At 33.9% G+C, this 19,863-nt stretch overlaps 1 protein-coding gene across 1 annotated transcript in view; it reads right to left on the reverse strand.

The window, feature by feature from the left end:
• LOC126892114 (ancylostoma secreted protein-like) overlaps positions 1 to 19,556 on the reverse strand; it is a 328,099-nt gene extending 308,543 nt beyond the window's left edge. The window contains exon 1 of the mRNA XM_050661585.1: positions 19,542 to 19,556. The gene's annotated coding sequence lies outside the window, so the exon portion shown is untranslated. The remainder of the gene's footprint in view (positions 1 to 19,541) is intronic.
• Between the last annotated feature and the right edge of the window lie 307 nt (positions 19,557 to 19,863).

Below are 19,863 nucleotides of genomic sequence, written 5' to 3' on the forward strand. Positions count from 1 at the left end.
TGACAAGTCTCGTAGCTGTTCTACCTTTATTCTTGTCTCACATTAAACAGGGTCTTCTTTCCTGTTTCTTTGTAGCTCTATTCTGATTTTTCCAAGTACTAGGTTGTGATCGCTTCCAATATTAGCTGCACTTAAACATCGTATGTCTAGTACTTGAGAGTGGTGGATGTTTCTGTTTGTCAATATATAATCAATAACGGATCTGTGTCCTCTTGTATTTTGGAATGTATATTTTTGTTGATCTTTGTGTCTGAAGAACGTATTGTTTATTCGAAATTCGTTCTGAGAGCAAAAGTTAATAAGTAGTTCCCCATTTTCATTTTTGTTGTCTTCATTGAATCGTTGCTTTATTCCTGGTATAATTATGTTACCGACTCTTGCGTTCATGTCTCCTAAAATGTATATTATCTCATTGGCTGGTATTTCGTCGACTGTTTGTTGAAGCTCGTTATAAAAGTGGACTCTGTCGACTTCAGGTTTGCAGTTTTCTGGGCTATAAACTCCTATGATATTTATTTTTTGCTTCTCTAATTTGATCTTGGTAACTACGATTCTTTCTGATATATATTGACATTCATATATGTTATCTGCCCATTTTTTGTGTATCATTAAGGCCACGCCTTCTTTGGCTCTCATATTTTTTGGTACACCACTATAGATCAAGAAGTATTCCCCAAGCCACATCTGTCCTTTTCCTTTCTTTTTTGTTTCCTGGATCGCGCATATCTCTATCTTATTTTCTCTCAGTTCCTTTTCTAACTCCTGGTCTCTGTTGTTCAATGATTTTATATTCCATGTTGCAATTCTGAGTATATTTTTCCTATTCTTTGTCCTGATTCTCGCCGTTTTCGTCATCTGTGTATCCGTCCTGTTCCGAGGCATCCCGTTGGTTCTTTGAGCATTGCTTCATTTTACGATAGGTAGGTTGCTAACCTCGCCTATTAACCCTCCACTTTTATCCGGGCTTGGGACCGGCTGTGATGACTACCAAGCTACTCGATGCACCTGATAGTTATCCCAGGCAGTGTTTTGTATAGACTTGACTCTGTTTTTTCAATGTGCCTCTAGTAAGTTGTCGTTACATCGTTTTCGTGGTCTTCCCACTGATCGTCTTCCTATTGGAGAACCGTCTCTCGCTGTCCTTACTACTCTATTTGTTGTCATTCGGCTTATGTGGTCATTCCATTCTATTCTTCTGTTTCTTACCCAGTTATTAATGTTATCCACCTTGCATCTACGTCGTATATCTGTACTTCTAGATCTGTCTCATAGAGTCTTACCATCGATTTTTCGAAGGGTTTTCATCTCCGCTGTTTCGAGCAATCTTTTTGTCCTTTCTGTGTCGGCTTGTGTTTCTGCCGCGTATATCATTATTGGTCTGATGACTGTTTTGTAAATTCTGTCATTAATTTCCTTTCCGATATTTTTATATCTCCATTCAGGCAACCTGCGACTCTGTTTACTCTGTTGACTTGATCCTCCACTTCTGTTTCGAGCCTTCCGTAGCTATTAGATAGTGTGATGCCTAGATATTTAAACTCCTTCACACTTCTTCTATTATCTGACCTTTCAGTTCCAATTTACATCTTATTGGATTTGATGTTTTAAACCTTGCATTTTGTCTTTTTTGGGGAAATTAACATGTGAAATTTTCTGGCGGTTATGTTAAATTGGTGCAGCGTACGTTGTAAGTCATCTTCACTTTGAGAGATTAGTATTGCATCATCTGCATAACAGATTATTTTAAGTTGTTTTTCTCCCATTTGGTATCCTTTTTTAGTTCTCACTTTTTTTGTATTATTTCGTCCTTGATCAGGTTGAACAATAAAGGACTTAAGGAATCCCCCTGTCTTATCACATTGACGGCTTCAATTGGGTCAGTTAGTTCATCTTCCACTTTTACTTTTATTGTGTTGTTCTGGTTGATGTTTTCGATCGTTTTAATTATTCCTAGAGGTACCTCTCTTGATTATAACAAATGGATAATGTCCTTTAATTTGACCCTCCCAAATGCTTTCTTAAGGTCCACGAAAACTGTAAGTCAAGTACCTATATCCAAAAAGCACTTTAAACGAAATTTCAGGTAACGATTTGATAAAAGATGTTAAAATAGTTATTTATGAAACAGTTCTCGTGAAGTATGCTTTTTTTATGCGCGAGTGCTATACATCGCGTAAGTTCGCAAAAAGTACTTCACGCACAGTTTCATACAATATTTTATCTACTTTACCATAAACAAATAAAAAAACTGTAACTCTTCGTCACTGGAATTCATTTCTATTCTACAATGTTTAGAACTTTGACATTTAAAAATTCTAACTTCTTTCAAACCACAAAACTGTCAAAACTTTTGTCGTAATTTATTGCTCATTATGTCATCACCATGACAACGCGAAAGTTAAGGATATTTGAATATATGAAAGTGTGTTAAAAACAGTGCGAAAAAGTAAGTCCCATTTAAAATACATTGTTACTTCACGCACACTTTAAACACTTCACGCACTGCTATCTATAATGACAGTTTTCACAAACTAAAAACTTACACATAATATGACATAGAGTAGATAAACTTTATTTATGAAACTATACTAATATATAATTTCTTGCATAGAAAAGTGTAAAAGCGTAAGAATTCTTAATCTTTAACAAATGTTAATAACTATTGATATTAAGTGGAAAACTTGATATTAAGTGGAAAATTCGATATTGTAGTGTTAAAAGTGTAGAGTTAAAAATGTCATTAAAATTTCAGTATGCTTTATCGATTAGTTTATTCAAATATTTTTTCGACCATTTTTGCAATCATCTTCATAAGGTGTCTTCTTCATTACTGAAGTTTGGCTATAACTACGGCAAATTGCTCTCTATTTTGAGCTGTTCTTAGTATCGAATGTGTGTCCATGCCTGTCCAGTCTCTTACGTTCTTCAGTCAGGAGCATTTTCTCCTTCCTAGACCTCTTTTTCATTCCATTTTCCCTCCATTATGAGGCGTAGAAAGGTGTATTTTTCTCCTCTGTAAATATGTCCTAGATAACTCGTTTTTCTGTTTTTTTTTACAATATTTAGGAGTTCTCTCTCAGTCCCCATTCTTCTCCATTTTTGCTATATTAGAAAAAAAAAAGAACTTCAAAGAATCTACGGATACCTTATGCAAGAGAGAGAGAGAGATATAGAGAGAGATATATAGAGAGAGATATATAGAGAGAGAGAGACAGAGAGAGAGAGAGAAAGAGAGAGAGAGAGAGAGAGAGAGAGAGAGAGAGAGAGAGAGAGAGAGAGAGAGAGAGAGAGAGAGAGAGTTATGATATCTAAATTACTTAAAAATCAGCGAAAAAACCATTTCCAACCTTGCAAAACTTGAATATAAACAATTTGAATAATTTTTTGCTATTGCCCGGGATTTTTTTTTATTATTTGAAAAGTTGGCATTTTTACAATTTTCAAAAATTACAAATGTTAATGAAACATCCTGCATAGAGAAAATAATATCGCGCCCAAAATATTGTAATAAATTTCTACAATAATTCGACTTATCTTTCTTAAATTTATTCGTGCCCCAAAGAAACAAACTTATTTCATGATGTTGGCCTCGATTTTATTAGATCGTTAACTTTTATCATAGACATGAAATATGAAAACTGCTCTATTCTACTCTACCGCAAAAAGTAACGCTTATTTTTACTTCGGTCTTTGACCTACATACTCTATCTTTTAGAGTAGGGATTAAACTTTTCTGTGTGGAAAGCTGCCAGGCTATATATTACGATTTTTTATTTGAATTTACTGAAAAACAATAGAAATGGTAATGTAATGATAACATGAAGTTTTATTTTGATTTTACTAAAAGGTTGTTCTAGTCTAGAGAATAAGGATCCTGAAAGAAGATAACTGCATTTTTTGGATGAGAGATATGTGAAAGTGTTCACAACAACTGAGACAAAAACACGATCAATAAGTTAAGAAATAATACATTTCAATATCTCAAGGATAGAGAGATGGTTAATCAATTCCCATGTCTTTCTTCAAACTCCTTAAGGGGATGGGTATGAACTTTCGGCTACAATGCTATTTAAATGGTATTCATTTTATTCGAATCCTGAGAAAACTAGTAAGTATTTGTAAAAAATTTAAACGCAGAATGGAAGATTACGTTATTACCGAGGGCCAAAAGTCCCTGAAAACTTATATCATGTTTATTTTAATAAGTTACAGGGGTGAAAAACTAAGAGATAATTTAGTGTAATTTTTAATTTCAAATATCTCATTCAAAACAAATTTTTTATTCATTCTGAGGAATTTCGGCCCTCCTCAGTAATAGTGTAGTCTTTCATTATGCGTTTAAATTTTTCAAAAATATTTATTAGTTTTCTCAGGATTCGAAAAAAATGATAACATTTAAAATACATTGAAAATTTTGACAGGCGTCAAAATGTTCCTTTCCTCTTAACGAAATCCACTTTTCACTCATCCGCGGCCACTCCTTCTTTGCTGACTACATGACCTAAATAATTGACTTTACGGTGAAATAGTAACACTTCTTAAGGTTTAACATCAATTGGGCAGCTTTAAGTCGATCCAAAACGCCTTCTAGATTCTTCAAATGCTCTTCAAAAGTCCAAGGCGATTATGTCGTCTAAATACACTAGGCAAGTTTTCCAAGATAACCCTTTCAACACATTTTTCATATGCCTCTCAAATGTCGCAGGAGCATTACATAGTCCAAATGGCATAACGTTGAATTTCCACAATCCAGATCCTGTGGTAAATGATGTCTTCTCATTATCCACTGGGTCCATATCTACCTGCCAATGTCTAGACTTTAAGTCCAAGGTAGAAAACAATTTACTTCCAGCCAATGTATCCAACGTGTCGTCGATCCGCGGCAGAGGATAACTATCTTTCTTGGTAACATTTTTCAACAAACGGTAGTCCACACAGAACCTCGTAGTTCTGTCTTTTCTCTTGACCAGGACCTTCGTAGAAGGTTCTATCACCATGTTTGACGAAATATTGGCCTCAATTCTATTAAGGGAGCGTTCAAGTATTACGTAACGCGATTTTTAAAGATTTTTGACCCCCCCCTTCGTAACGCACTGTAATGGGCGTTTAACTATTACGTAACGCAATTTTTGAAGATTTTTGACCCCCCCCAACCTGCGTTACGTAATACTTGAACGGTTCCTAAATTGTTAACTGTTATCATAGACATGAAATATGAAAACTGCTGTATTCTACCGCAAAAAGTAACGCTTAGTTTTACTTCGGTCTTTGACCTACATACTCTATCTATTGGGATTAAACTTTGTTGTGTGGAAAGTTGCCAGACTATATATTACGATTTTTTATTTAGAGATTGGTGAATTATGCTGGCAGATAAATGAAATTTGTAACTATTTTGTAACTACTAACAAAATTTTGTAACTATTACAAAAGTGACAATAATTCTTATCTAAATTCTGACGTGGAGTCTTTTTTTTGGTTGTAATCGATGTACCTACTACTTGGTTGCTATCGCCACCTTTGTAACTGGGAGCAATGGGATAAGACATGGAGACTCCCTGAATCCTCTATTATTCAACCTGATCATGGATGACATAATAAAAAAAGTAAGACACTGAAAACGTTTGTTTTCTATACTTCCACAACATTTATTATAACTATGTGACTACAGCTGTTTCGGCAGAGTGCCTTTATCAAGTGATTTCGTTTACTATGTGTTTGCCTTTTTATTGAGAACAATAAGAGCCGAAAGAGAAAACAACTACAGGGTGGTGTTTACAAACTAACTTGTGGTGACTGTCCGAAAACTTACATCGATCAAACTGGCAGAACCTTTGACAAACGGATAGCTGAACACAAAAGGGCTTTCAACAATAGAAAAACAGACACTTCTACATACGCACTTTACCTTCTAGATCCTAGAACATAATCATTCTTTTAATGAAGAGTTTCAAATTTTGCATATTAAAAATAAAAGCCTTAAGCTATCTTTATTGGAATCTATGGAAATTATTAATTAAAAAATACAGATATAATTTGTAAAGTATAATTCAGTTAAAGACTTTAAAAAGGCAAACACATAGTAAACGAAATCACTTGAGAAAGGCACTCTGCCGAAACAGCTAGTCACATAGTTATAATAAATTTTATGGAAGTATAGAAAACAAACGTTTTCAGTGTTTTATTGTTAGATAAAATGAACTTCCATCAGGTAACGGTCGAATTCATCAATTAAAAAAAGTAAGAACTAAAATAGGATATCAAATGGGAGAAAAACAACTTAAAATAATCTGCTATGTATAAGATGGACTACAATGACCTCAGGATTATATCGAATTTATACTATAAACAACGAGCAAAAGTACGTGTTAACGACCAGCTGTCAGAGGAAATTGAAATCAGACGTGGAGTGAGACAGAGATGCGTGATTTCGCCAATTCTTTTTAATGCCTACTCAGAAGAGATCTTGAAAAAAGCTCTCTTGAGGGTGAAACAGCTGGAATAAAGGTAAATGGAGTTAACCATTTAACCCATTTAACCCATTAACAACATTAGATATGCGGATGACACTGTCATCTTAGCTGAAAATATTGGGGATCTTCAGAGCCTGGTGACCAAAATAGCAGAGTTTGGACAAGAATACGGGCCAACAATGAATGTTAAGAAGACAAAGTTTATGAGAATATCGAAAACTCAACGAAATAACGAAAATCTCTTCATAAACGGATCCAATATCGAACGAGTCGACCAATATGCATACCTTGGAACAATTATCAACTCCACAGGAGATTACTTATAGGAAATCAAAATCAGAATAGAAAAGGCTAGAGCAAATTTTAACAAAATGAGAAAAGTGCTCTGCAAAAGAGATTTGAAGTTGGAGCTAAGAGTTAGGTTGGCTAGGTGCTACGTTTTCTCGACTTTGTTGTATGGAATGGAAGCTTGGACCTTGAATGCTGCATCAATAAAAAACTAGAATCATTCGAGATGTGGGTGTACAGAAGAATTCTGAAAATATCGTGCACAGAACACGTCACAAACAAAGAGGTTCTGAGAAAGATGAATATAGAAATGGAAATCCTAAATACCATCAAAACAAGAAAATTGGAATATCTCGGACATATTACACGTGGAGAGAGATACAGCTTTCTCCAATTGATTATGCAGGGAAAGATTCAAGGAAAGAGAAGCATAGGGAGACGCAGAATATCGTGGCTGCGCAACCAGAGAGAGTGGTACAGATGTACATCAAATGAACTTTTTAGAACAGCCGTCTCTAAAATACGAATAGCTTAAAGAAGAAGATTCCTATATACTCCAGATCTTACCCTGTTGGTTGTAGTATTAATTATTTCTCCATACATTCCTGTCTGGAACAGACACGCTGTATGAGTTCTTAAATTTGTATCTTTTTATCATGTGATGTGGTTTCTCGTTAAAAACGTTCTTCGTCACAGTCTTTGTGATACGTATATTTGTAGTGTTTTTTTATTTATTTTTTTTTCCTTTTATATCCATTTCTATGCAAACACGAATTGAAAATTCCTACATATAAAACAACCAGAAAAACGTTTCCAGCATTATCATCAACTCAAATTGATCGTATATCCGGTCGAGGTAATGCAGCTCCATCGGGAATCAAGTCCAATGTCACTGTGTCAAGGTCAACGCCAAACCTATAACATAGGTACACAAAACATAATTATAATGGAGCACGCGATAACTTTTTAGATTCTACTCCACTTGTGAAAAATCAATTATGTTTATACATTAAGCAACGATAGTGTTGTGACTGCTGTGGAGTTTAAATTTCTCCTTTTAGGAGGAAAAGGGTATAAACACGCGAGTTCTACGTCCTGGCATTTTGTGCCAGTGTACCACTTACACAAAGAATGTTAGGTCTTAGTCTTTCGTAAAGTTAATATATTGATTGTTACGATACGAAATAGTGAAATATATAAAGGAACTGACATGAACAAATTGCATGACACATAAAATATAATAAATAAGGGAAACATTTATTATTCATCAAAAAAAATTTTTCTGCAGCCGTCCCAAAAACTAATCTATCGTTATGATTTATTAACTCGAAAGTTCCACTTTACATAAACCGTACCGAAAGCAGCTATTTTCGCCTATCCCAAAGTTATTGCTTTCCTTAAAAGAAAATTCGTTGGCTACAAAAAGAAAACAAAATTATTAACTAAACAACAAATGTCTGGTCACAACCAGACCAATGAACTAATACCTAGAATACAAGTAGGTACATTTTTTATATGTTGCATTTTTTAGGCAATACCTTGTATTTGTTAGGGGAGTCAGTTTTATTTTTTTAATGTGTAGAGGGTATCAGTAGAAGCTTAAGTTTAAGTTTTTGGGGTCGTCACCCTTGTCCCCCGGCCGCCATCTTGGAAAAGGGGTGCAAAAGGGTTTCGCGCTATATCTCGTAAACTACCAACCCTACGGAAAATCTAATAAAACATAAAATGTAGAAAATTTAATTTTGTACAATGCTGTTTCTACCACTTTTTATCGTCAAGTGACCAACAAAAAAGATATAAACAAAAATAAATAAAATGTTTTTAACAAGTTTCCTTTTGGAGGTTATAACCTTTTTTTTCAGTTCGTTTTACAATAAAATAACATTATAGCAATTTTGTAGAGGGTTTTTCAGCGAACAATTTCTACTATAAAGGTGTTTAATTCTATTTATTTATCTAGGTTTTACAGCGCTCCAAACTTCACCTTCACCAGATTCTCAAATGCTCATAGGGATACAATAAAAACAAAACGTTAGACTTACTTTTTAGTCCTGTCGCCAGGGGGGGTACAACGGCCTCCTTTATTGAGATGGACTTACCCAAGTTTTTTTCATGTATTTTGACCCGTAGAATACGAATTTTTTGGGTAACAGTTGATCCGGATGTCGATAAGATTGTTATTGACCAAGAACTTGAGGAATTACATAACAGAGATTTTTGGCAAAACAAAACATTTTTTGGTATTTTTTGGGTCATTCTAAGCAAAAATGTTTCCACATTTTTTTCGTAGGATGCCTAGTTTTCGAGATAACCGCGGTTGAACTTTCAAAGAATCGAAAAATTGCAATTTTTGAACCCGAATAACTTTTGTTTAAAAAATAAAGTAGCAAGTCTGCTTACCGCATTTGAAAGTTTAAGTCACATTATATCGGTTTTGATTATTTGCATGGCTAAAAATTTATTTTTTTATTGTTAAACAAAGCTATAAACACATAGTGTTTCCCGTGCCGTCACATGCGTTTTAACGTATGCTACGTAGAAATTGCCTCGATTGCACTAGTACCTATTCTACCTACTCGTTCGATTTTAAATGAGAAATCATTGAAAACATCACTCACCCACTAGGACTAGGTGTTTGTAGCTTTGTTTAACAATAAGAAAATAAATTTTTAGCAATGCAAATAATCAAAACTGATATAATTTGACTTGAACTTTCAAAGGGGGTAAGCAGAATTGCTATTTTATTTTTTAATCAAAAGTTATTCGGGTTTAAAAATTGCAGTTTTTCGTTTTTTTGAAAGTTCAACCGCGTTTATCTCGAAAACTGTGCATCCTACGGGAAAACTTGTTAGAACATTTTTTGCTTAGAATGACCCAAAAATTACAAAAAAATGTTTTGTTTTGGGAGAAACCTCTGTTATGTAATTCCTCAAGTTCTTGGTCAATAACAATCTTATCGACATCCGGATCAACTGTTACCCAAAAAATTCGTATTCTACGGGTGAAAATACATGAAAAAAACTTGGGTAAGTCCATCTGAATAAAGGAGGCCGTTGTACCCCCCCTGGCGACAGGACTATTTCTATCTTAATATTTTTTTATTCACACAATTTATGATCATTTTAACATTCCTATGCTATTATTAATCTATTTATATAGTCCAGAAAGCCACTGCGCATCCGCTAGGAAAAATATTCCGATTCGGATTTTTTGTACAATCTTACTCAAAAAGGACCCCTTTTAACAAATTTGCATGTTGCCAGGACCAAATGTGGGTCAAAAATTTTTTAAACGTTTTTTTTTTTTTGTTTTTTTCCTAAAATTATTTTTTTTGCATGGAACAAACTTTTTTTAGGTTTTTGGATCATTCCAAACAGAAAAGGTCTTTAGTGACTTTTCTCTAAAGTTGATGGTTTTTGACATACAAGCGATTAATAATTGAAAAATTGCGAAATCGGCCATTTTAACCTTCAAACACTATGTGAAAAACTTAAAATTTGAATGTTGCCAAGGTAGGTAGATATTTTTTAAACATCGATTGATGAAATCCCAAAGAGTTTTTTGCAATACAATATTCAAAACTCCTTTGTTTTTTAATTTCTAATCACGCGTGCGCGACACAATTTTCCACCGTTGCATGTGTATACAGTATGATGCAAACGAAAGGAATAAATTCGTTATTTCGTAAACCGACCACTTTAAGAAACAAACCCGACACAGGTCGATTTTTATTTTTAAGTTATGATATTGTGGCAAATATGGTATACTAGTGATGTCATCCGTCTGGGCGTGATGACGTAATCGATGATTTTTTAAATGAGAATAAGGGTCGTGTGGTAGCTCATTTAAAAGGTTCTTTAATTCTTTATTCAGTAATGTAAACATTTACATAATTATTTATACAGGGTGTCCAAAGAATTTTATTAAATTAAATTATTTGACAAAAAAAGAAGTAGAATGACACCCTGTATAAATAATTATATAAATGTTTATATTATTGAATAGAGAATTGAAGAACCTTTCAAATGAGCTAGCACACGACCCCTATTCTTATTTAAAAAATCATCGATTACGTCATCACGCTCAGATGGATGACATCACTAGTATAACATATATGCCACAATATCATAACTTAAAAATAAAAATCGACCTGTTTCGGGAGTTTTCCTTAAAGTCGCCGGTTTACGAAATAACGAATTTATTCCATTCATTTGCACCATACTGTCGGTCGGTGGAAAATAGTGTCGCGCACGCTTCATTAGCAATTAAAAAACAAAGGAGTTTTGAATATTGTATTGCAAAAAACTCTTCGGAATTTTATCAATCGATGTTTAAAGAATATCTACCTACCTTGGCAACATTCAAATTTTCAGTTTTTCACATAGTTTTTGAGGGTTAAAAATGGGGAATTTCGCAATTTTTCAATTTTTAATCGCTTATGTCAAAAACTATCAACTTTAGAGAAAAGTCACTAAAGACCTTTTCTGTTTGGAATGATCCAAAAAAACCTAAAAAAAATTGTTCCATGCAAAAAATATAATTTTAGAAAAAAAAAAAAACGTTCAAACATTTTTGACCCACTTTTGGTCCTGGCAACATGCAAATTTGTTAAAAGGGGTCCTTTTTGAGTAAGATTGTGCAAAAAATCCGAATCGTAATATTTTTCCTAGCGGATACGCAGTGGCTTTTTGGACTATTAACCTTTTTCCCCAATATAAAACTTAGAACCCTAAGCATATATAGAAAAGGCCCAAGAAGTTGTTTGAGGACAGAATTCTTCGGAAGAGCAAAAAACCGATTTTTAAATATTTAAAATAGGGATTAAATGAAGAGTAATCGTCCAGGAGCATCGGTATGGCGTTTGCTTTTTGACAACGATGGCTTTTATTTTCATCGATATTGGTTCGAATTTCATTATCTTAATTTAATCGCCCCATTTTCAACCCTATCTACAGTTGCATAATTATGCATCTGAAACAAGTTCTTACAATACGCGTATTTCAGTAACGACGCAACTACCCTATAGTGGCTCAGCACATTTTTACAGTTCGGTCTTTTTGTATCATCTTTACATAGTATTTTAGAAGTTAATTGCACAATAAACAGGAATTGACAAAATTTGCAGTTACGTCATTTTTCTTCCATACCGGACTGAATATCTGCCTGCTATTACAGTGGAACCCCGATAAGTCGGCCCCCGATAACCAGGAAGTCTGGCTAACCCGGACCGATTTTCATCAGATAAACATTTTGATTTTCAGTACATTTGTATTTTGACAACGACACCCGATTTCGGCGTGGAAACGTTAATAAAATTATTTTTCAATTTAATTGTGGCTTATTTCCCATCAAAATAGTTAATTATCAGATAAACATTTCAACAATAAAAATGTATGTAATATAATATTTGAGAGATAATGTGTATTTGTGTAATTTGAACTATACGATAGTAAAAATGACTCACATGGCACACGCCGCGCCGGCAGAAACAACAGGCACATATCTGTAGTATTCCTTTAAACGGGCTCCACACTCTCGGCGAAGTTACTTCGCCAAAGTTGACCGAAGTCCGAAGTACCCTCTCGACACACTCGTTCGAAGTGCGATACCGACAAAGACTGGTGCGATACCGTCAAAGATCCCTTTGACCAGACCGACAGAGAATGTAAGTAGAACGAAGTGAGGCAAAGTTACACAAGGTGGCCGTCTACACTCTCGTACTTGTTGAACCTCGATCGACTTCGGCGAGAGTGAAGTGCGGGCTTATATTTATTTCAAACTGACTTAGCATTGTTAAAAGACTATTAAAAAAATATTTTTTAAACAATGGTCTTTAGTTTTGACTGTTCTTAAATAACATAACATCGTTCCGATTGTGGTGACTGTATTGTGTGTAGTATTACAGTCTTGTATTGTTCGCTTCCGTTTGCTTACGTTTGTGTTTGCTTGCGTGTTTTTAGTAATTTAGATGTGTAGGTACTGTGCATATTTATACCCTATTCCACGAACACACGACTGTTGTGGATTATCTCGACAACGAATATTTTACTGTGCACATTATGAAGAACGAAAGTAAATTGCAAGATACATTGTTGTTTATTGGAACAATTATTAGAGCCACTTAATTTCGCACTTCTTATGTTGTACACTAAAATATTCGTTGTCGATAATTCAAGACAGTCGTATATTCGTGGAATAGCCCATATATATTTCATGTTACTTCAATTCTAATGGAGTTTATTTGTAAGTATGTCGTGTTTTATTAATTTTTACCATATTCTTCGGCTAACCCGGATTTTCGATAACCCGGATCAGCCGCGGTCCCGATTAATCCGAGTTATCGAGGTTCCACTGTACTTTTATTATTATAATTTGTCCTAGGTGGCACAGCAGTCGGTTCCCCTCTACTTAACTTATTCTTACAGTTGTGCTACCTATTTGGCCACGTGCAGTCGTATTAAAAATTGTGAAAATTATTTTGAGTTTTATAGATAATACTATTGAGAGTCTTGTAGGTAAAATTTATATTTTTGTGATTAGATAAGCATTTTGTGTTTTTTGTAAGAGCGCATTATGAGTGGTGGTTATTTAATTTGTAAGAAACCTCTAGGGAAAATTATTTGTCAGTGGGAAAGTCGAGCCATCTTTACTCACTGTTGTCGGCGAACGTTTTTCGTCTCTTTATATGGCGGAAATAAAGACGATTCTCTGGAAATCCTGAGATACAAACGATTCGCTAAAACAGTGACAAAAAAATGCATTTAATCTCTTCTCACTTCCTCCAACACAAGATGCAGCCCGTTTCCACAGACTCCGAGTGTATCACCAAATTCAGTGATGTCTCGGTAAACATTGTGATCCAGAAAATTGGGGCTGGAAAAAAAGCATGGAAAATTTTGGATACCAATCCAAACTTCCAAGCCTTCAGTACCCCCGAGCTTATGAAATTCATCTTTAGCAGATGCAATGGAAACTGGAAGTGCATCTGGTTGCCGAAAAGCAGACCTCAAATGTTCAGCAGTGTGCCTCTATTGTGGTGGTGAAAGTTGCAGCAATATCGTGGACCTATCAACATTAATTATTGAAGAAAATGAATTGGTAGATGAATTACCGACAATGACGCCAACTCTAACTTTCATTATACCACAAAAATTCACCTACATAGGATACTGATTCAGATCTTGACTCGCAGCCTGGACCATCGAAAAAAAAAATAAAAAAATAATAACTATGATAGATCTTTTTTAACATATAAATAAACAATATTATTTTGTTTAGAAATTATCCGTGGATTAGGCCTATTGGGGATACCACACAAGAAATGCGTCTATAGACTCTACCTCATAGGTGGCCGTAATATATTCATGAGAGCAATTGTTGTGGTATGGTAGACATGAAAGGAGTAAATTCATTTTTTCGTTAATGGGTGATTACGAAAATAAATCACGGAACAGGTTGATTTTTTATTTTTAAATTATGATTTCTGGGCATATTTATACACTGTGTTCGTAAAGTATGGAACAAATTCTTTTTTAGCTAAACAGAGCCTTTTAAGAAATAATCCTGAAACACGTCGATTTTTGATTTTAATTTACCGTATATTAAAATAATATTCTAATATACAGGGTGAATTACTTTCGAGTAATGACGTCACCGTCATTTTTTTTTTAAATGGAACACCCCCATTTTGTCTCAATTTTCGGATTACTCTAGCTGAGCTGATTCCACAAATGTATCACATGTTGATTTAAATTGGTACAGGGTGGACAAAAATACAATAGTTATCAAAAATACTTTTTGTCTAGCGGGCAGAATATGATGAAATACATGACTTTATAAATGTTCGAACTGCAGCCCTTGCTGTATTTGACAGTAACCCAAACGTTGTACAAATTCTTGTTGAACCTTGTTTATTGTGTCTTGAGAAATATTGTTTATTGCTGTCCGAATTCTCTGTTTTAATTCTTGAATACTTGTTGGTTTCGTTTGATACACATTCTTCAGATGGCCCCACATAAAATAATCCAAAGGATTGAAATCTGGTGACCTGATATTGTTAATTTAACTAACGTGTTACTTTATGAGCACACACAAAACTATCAATTTGATTCAATATGTGATACATTTTTGGAATCAGCTGAGCTAGAGTAATCCGAAAATTGAGACAAAATGGGGGTGTTCCATTTAAAAAAAAATGACGGTGACGTCATTACTCGAAAGTAATTCACCCTGTATATTAGAATATTATTTTAAAATACGGTAAATTAAAGTCAAAAATCGACGTGTTTTAGGATTATTTCTTAAAATGATCTGTTTAGCTAAAAAAGAATTTGTTCCATACTTTACGGACACAGTGTATATCAAACTAGTGACGTTATCCATCTGGGAGTGTTGGCTTACTCAATGATTTGTTAAATGAGAATAGGGGTCGTGTGCTAGCTCATTTGAAACATTATTTAATTCTCTATTTAGTAATATAAACATTAATATAGTTATTTATACAGAGTGGCCAAAAATAATTTTTGAATTAAATTAACACAAAAAGAATAATGTATGATCTATTTAATTCAAAATACATTTTACTGCTCTCAGAAGATAGAAAAAAGGTTTATTTGACACTTAAACATTGTTTTTCGCTTAAATTAAATGTTCAAACTTCCAAGAGATAGGTGGGTGGCAGCTTGAACATTGAATTTAACCAAAAAGCAATGTTTATTTGTAAAATAAACATTTTTTTCTGTTTTCTGGTAGCAGTAAAATGTATTTTGAATTAAATATATTACACACATTATTCTTTTTGTCAATTAATTTTATTCAAAAAAATTTGTTTTGGACACCCTTTATAAATAATTATGATAATCAAAAATGAATAACCATTTTCAATTTCGTTGCAAAACGAAAATACAGCCGCACCATATTCTAGTCCAATCAGAGAGTGCAGCAAGCACCTCTACCGGTTTCGAAACTTATTAGTCTCTCATCAGGAGGCACATATGCTGCTCTCTCTGATCCAACCAAAACAAACCCCGGCGTGCAGTCACTGATTGCAACGAACGAAATGGCATAGATGCCCTAGCAGCAACTGCTAGAAAAAGACTACGTTTTCAATATAATGGCATACAAATCTTTTGCTAGCAGTTGCCGCTAGGGCATCTATGCCATTTCGTTCGTTGCAATCCGTGACTGCACGCCGGGGTTTGTTTTGGTTGGATCAGAGAGAGCAGCATATGTGCCTCCTGATGAGAGACTAATAAGTTTCGAAACCGGTAGAGGTGCTTGCTGCACTCTCTGATTCGACTAGAATATGGTGCGGCAGCATTTTCGTTTTGCAACGAAATTAAAAATGGTTATTCATTTTTGATTTACATGTTTACTCCGATTGGAGTACGAAGGGAACCATTCTCGTTGTAACTTTACCGCGCTGAGCGGATGGGACGTGAATTATAAATTGTAAAGTTCCCTCATCTTCCTTAGTCTCAGCATCCGTTATGGCTTGCAAATTGTAGAAGCCTCGGAGGTGTAACCAGAGAAGATTCCCATTGTTTTCAGTCTGGTGGGATGTAGAGTAACATTATGTTGTTTTGTATGCCATTAGATTGAAAACGTAGTCTTTTAATTATGTTAATGTTTATATTAGCGAAGCGAATAGAGAATTTAATGTCCTTTCAAATGAGCTAGCATATGACCCCTATTCTCATTTAAAAAAATCATCAATTACTTCATCACGCCTAGATGGATGACGCAACTAGTAAGATATATTATGTCAAAAATCATAATTTAAAAATAAAAATCGATATGTTTCAAGATTTATATACAAAACCGCCCATCACGAAAAAATTAATTTATTACTTTGCATCATATTGTATGTATTTATAATAAAACGTTCGTAAGTAATGTATTCATTCAGATTCCTTTAAACAAAACAAACGCCTGCAGAAAAAATATTGTGGGTACGTAATACGATACAAAAGTGATTTTACGGGATTCGCAGGATTCCAGGACTCGCTTACGGCTCATTCTCTTTGTCCTTATCAGGGCCGTGCGGTGCTATGATGCGGTGAGGCAGCCGCATCAGACGGCATCACAAGGGGGCGGCATAATCAGTAAAATCAAAATACAAATTGAGCCATTCAATAATTAAAAGTATATACAGTGCTAGTCAAAAGTCCGTACCCCCCATCGTATCTTTTGAACGGTTATACTTATAATAGTGGAATTTGGAGGGAGGAAATAAACGGATATAGGCTTCTTAACTAGTCATGACAGGTGACGTAATAGTGACAGATGACGTTACAGCGCCACTATGACAGATAATTTTAAATGGGACCTTATGGCAAGTGATACCTCGTTTGAAAGGTATTGAAAATACCTATCCAGTCATACTATTTTTTTTGGGTTTAAGTTGATTTTGATTTTGGTGAATAAATTAAATAAATATAACATTGTAGTTTCGTATTTAACTAATAAAAATTCAAATGTCCGCCTATGGTTTTTTTGTCAAAAAAGTTGACGTTTTTCAGTTCTCTAGTAGTTTTTACGTCAACGTCAACCTTTTTGACAAGTAATCATAGGCGGAGGTTTGAATTTTTATTAATTAAATGCGAAACTACAATTTTATATTATTTCATTTATTCATCAAAATGAGCTTAAACTCAAACAAAATTAGTATGACTGAATAGGTATTTTCAATACCTTTCAAACGAGGTATCACTTGCCATAAGGTCCCATTTAAAATTATCTGTCATAGTGGCGCTGTAACGTCATCTGTCACTATTACGTCCACCTGTCATGATTGGTTAAGAAGCCTACATCCGTTTATTTCCTCCCTCCTAATTTCACTATTATAAGTATAACCGTTCAAAAGATACGAGGGGGGGGGTACGGACTTTTGACTAGCACTGTATAGGACCAAGTGTCAGCCGAAAATATTTAACTGGTGAAGGTTTAACAGAACTTATTTTGACAAATTTAGAAAAAATAGTTCTTGATTTAAAACGGCTCAGAGGACAAGGTTATGATAACGGGGTTAATATGAAAGGAATAAGAAGGGGTGTGCAAAAGAGAATATTTGAAAAATATCCGATGGCGTTTTACGTGCCCTGCGCATGCCACCTTAGTCATAAATGACGCAGCGTCTTCTTCTACAGAAACAACAAACTTTTTTTTGTATTATACAAGAACTGTACACTTTTTTTCTGGTTTTACAAAGCGTTGGGAAGTTCTGAAAAAAACATGTTTCACAACTAACACTAAAACCGTTGAGTACTACTAGATGGTTAAGTCGAATAGATGCACTGAAACCTCTAAGATTTCAATTTTGTGAAATACATAATGCCTTATTCGAAATAATAGAAGACGTCAACAATAATGCAGAAACTAAAGTCAAAGCACGAGGGTTAGTAAAAAATATTAAAAATTATAAATTTATATGCGGTGTAGTTCTTTGGCATGATATTTTATTTTATATAAATTCAGTCTCGAAGATGTTGCAACATGTAACTATAAATTTGTCAGATTGTGTAAAAATGTCAGAAACTATGGAAACAATGAAAATTTACTGACAATTTGGCTATAAGCAAATGAAAATTACTGACAATTTGGCTATAAGCAAATGAAAATTACTGATAATGAAATTACAGAAAATCTTGTAAATAAGGTCCGAATTTCCTGCTGAAAACGAATATTGAGGCAAGAGAAAAATGCGTCAATTTGATTTGTGGATTAGCTCTCAACAGAGAAAGATAAATTTAAAGTAAATTTTTTCATCTATATTTTAAAAATTGCCTTTAATTCTTTGATTGATCGATTTTCGCTTTTAGAAACTCATAATAAAAATTTTAAATTTTTATATGATATTTTTAAATTGAGGTAAATATAAGAAAAGGGAAAGATAATAAAATACTAGAAAATATTCATTCAATACTTTTCATAGAAAAAGAATCGGATATAGAGTAGGGGCAAATGCTTTTCTAGAAGATTTATTGCATGATTTATCCCAAATGATACCATACTCCATGAAACCTTTAGAGGTTTTGAACTATTTGTGCCAAAATAACCTAATTTCTTTATACTCAAATAATATTTGGGTATCAAGTACTATATTATAGTTGTACCACTAAGGGCCGGTATTATCTGTTCCGATTAAAACCCGGTCAGAGGAATTTTGTCATGCGTGGTGCAGAAAGTACCGGCCCTAAGAATTTTATTAACACTCTCTGTCTCCGTAGCTTAGGGAAAGAAGTTTTTCGAAATTAAAAATGATTAAAAACTATTTACGAAGCTCCATAAGACAAACAAAACTAAAAAAATTAACACTTATTTCAATAGAGTCGTCACTAGCTGCTACTTAAGACTACATCAATCTTATTGACGAGTTTGCCAAAATTAAAATCAAAAGGATAACATTGTAAATGTTATTTAATGTTAATACATATTATTTCATTTAATTTAAAGTATGTTTTGTTTTTAAAATAAAAGTTTTCGTTCATTTTGTGTAATTTCATTTAATAAAAATAAATACTAGTATTAAGTTTCAATAATATTTAGGGGGCGGCATTTCGAAGACTTGCATCATATTGAAAAGATGTACCGCACGGCTCTGGTCCTTATCAACTCCTTCATCGATAACTTCCTTTGGTTATTGGTGATAGAGTATAAAAACATAAATATGAAACAACCTATTGCCAAAATCAGAGTAAAAAAATTGAAAATTTTTTAAACTTGTTCAAGATAGTAATCTTGAACACAATTGAACCTACAGAATAAAAAGTATAATATTACCTTAATCTGCTGTTTTCTCACACTTTTCACGAATTTCACACACTAAGGAAAATCCGCGTATTTATAATATTTTTTATCAAATAGTGAATCATAGAATTGAGATTATTTCAAGTTCATCTTAACAAAAACAAACACATTAAACAGTGAAGTCATAAAAAATCGAAAGCAAACATAAATACAATTTAACTAGCATAACATTACACTTAACCCTTGAAAAAAAGTGTCTTATCAACGTGGTAAGGCAGTTTTGTAGATAAACACAGCGATTGGCAAATCGCAAACGGTAAAGTTCCTGTCGGTAATGACATTATGCATGCAATAT

The sequence above is a fragment of the Diabrotica virgifera genome, chromosome 9 (assembly GCF_917563875.1).
Source record: "Diabrotica virgifera virgifera chromosome 9, PGI_DIABVI_V3a".
Classification (NCBI taxonomy): Eukaryota; Metazoa; Arthropoda; class Insecta; order Coleoptera; family Chrysomelidae; genus Diabrotica; species Diabrotica virgifera.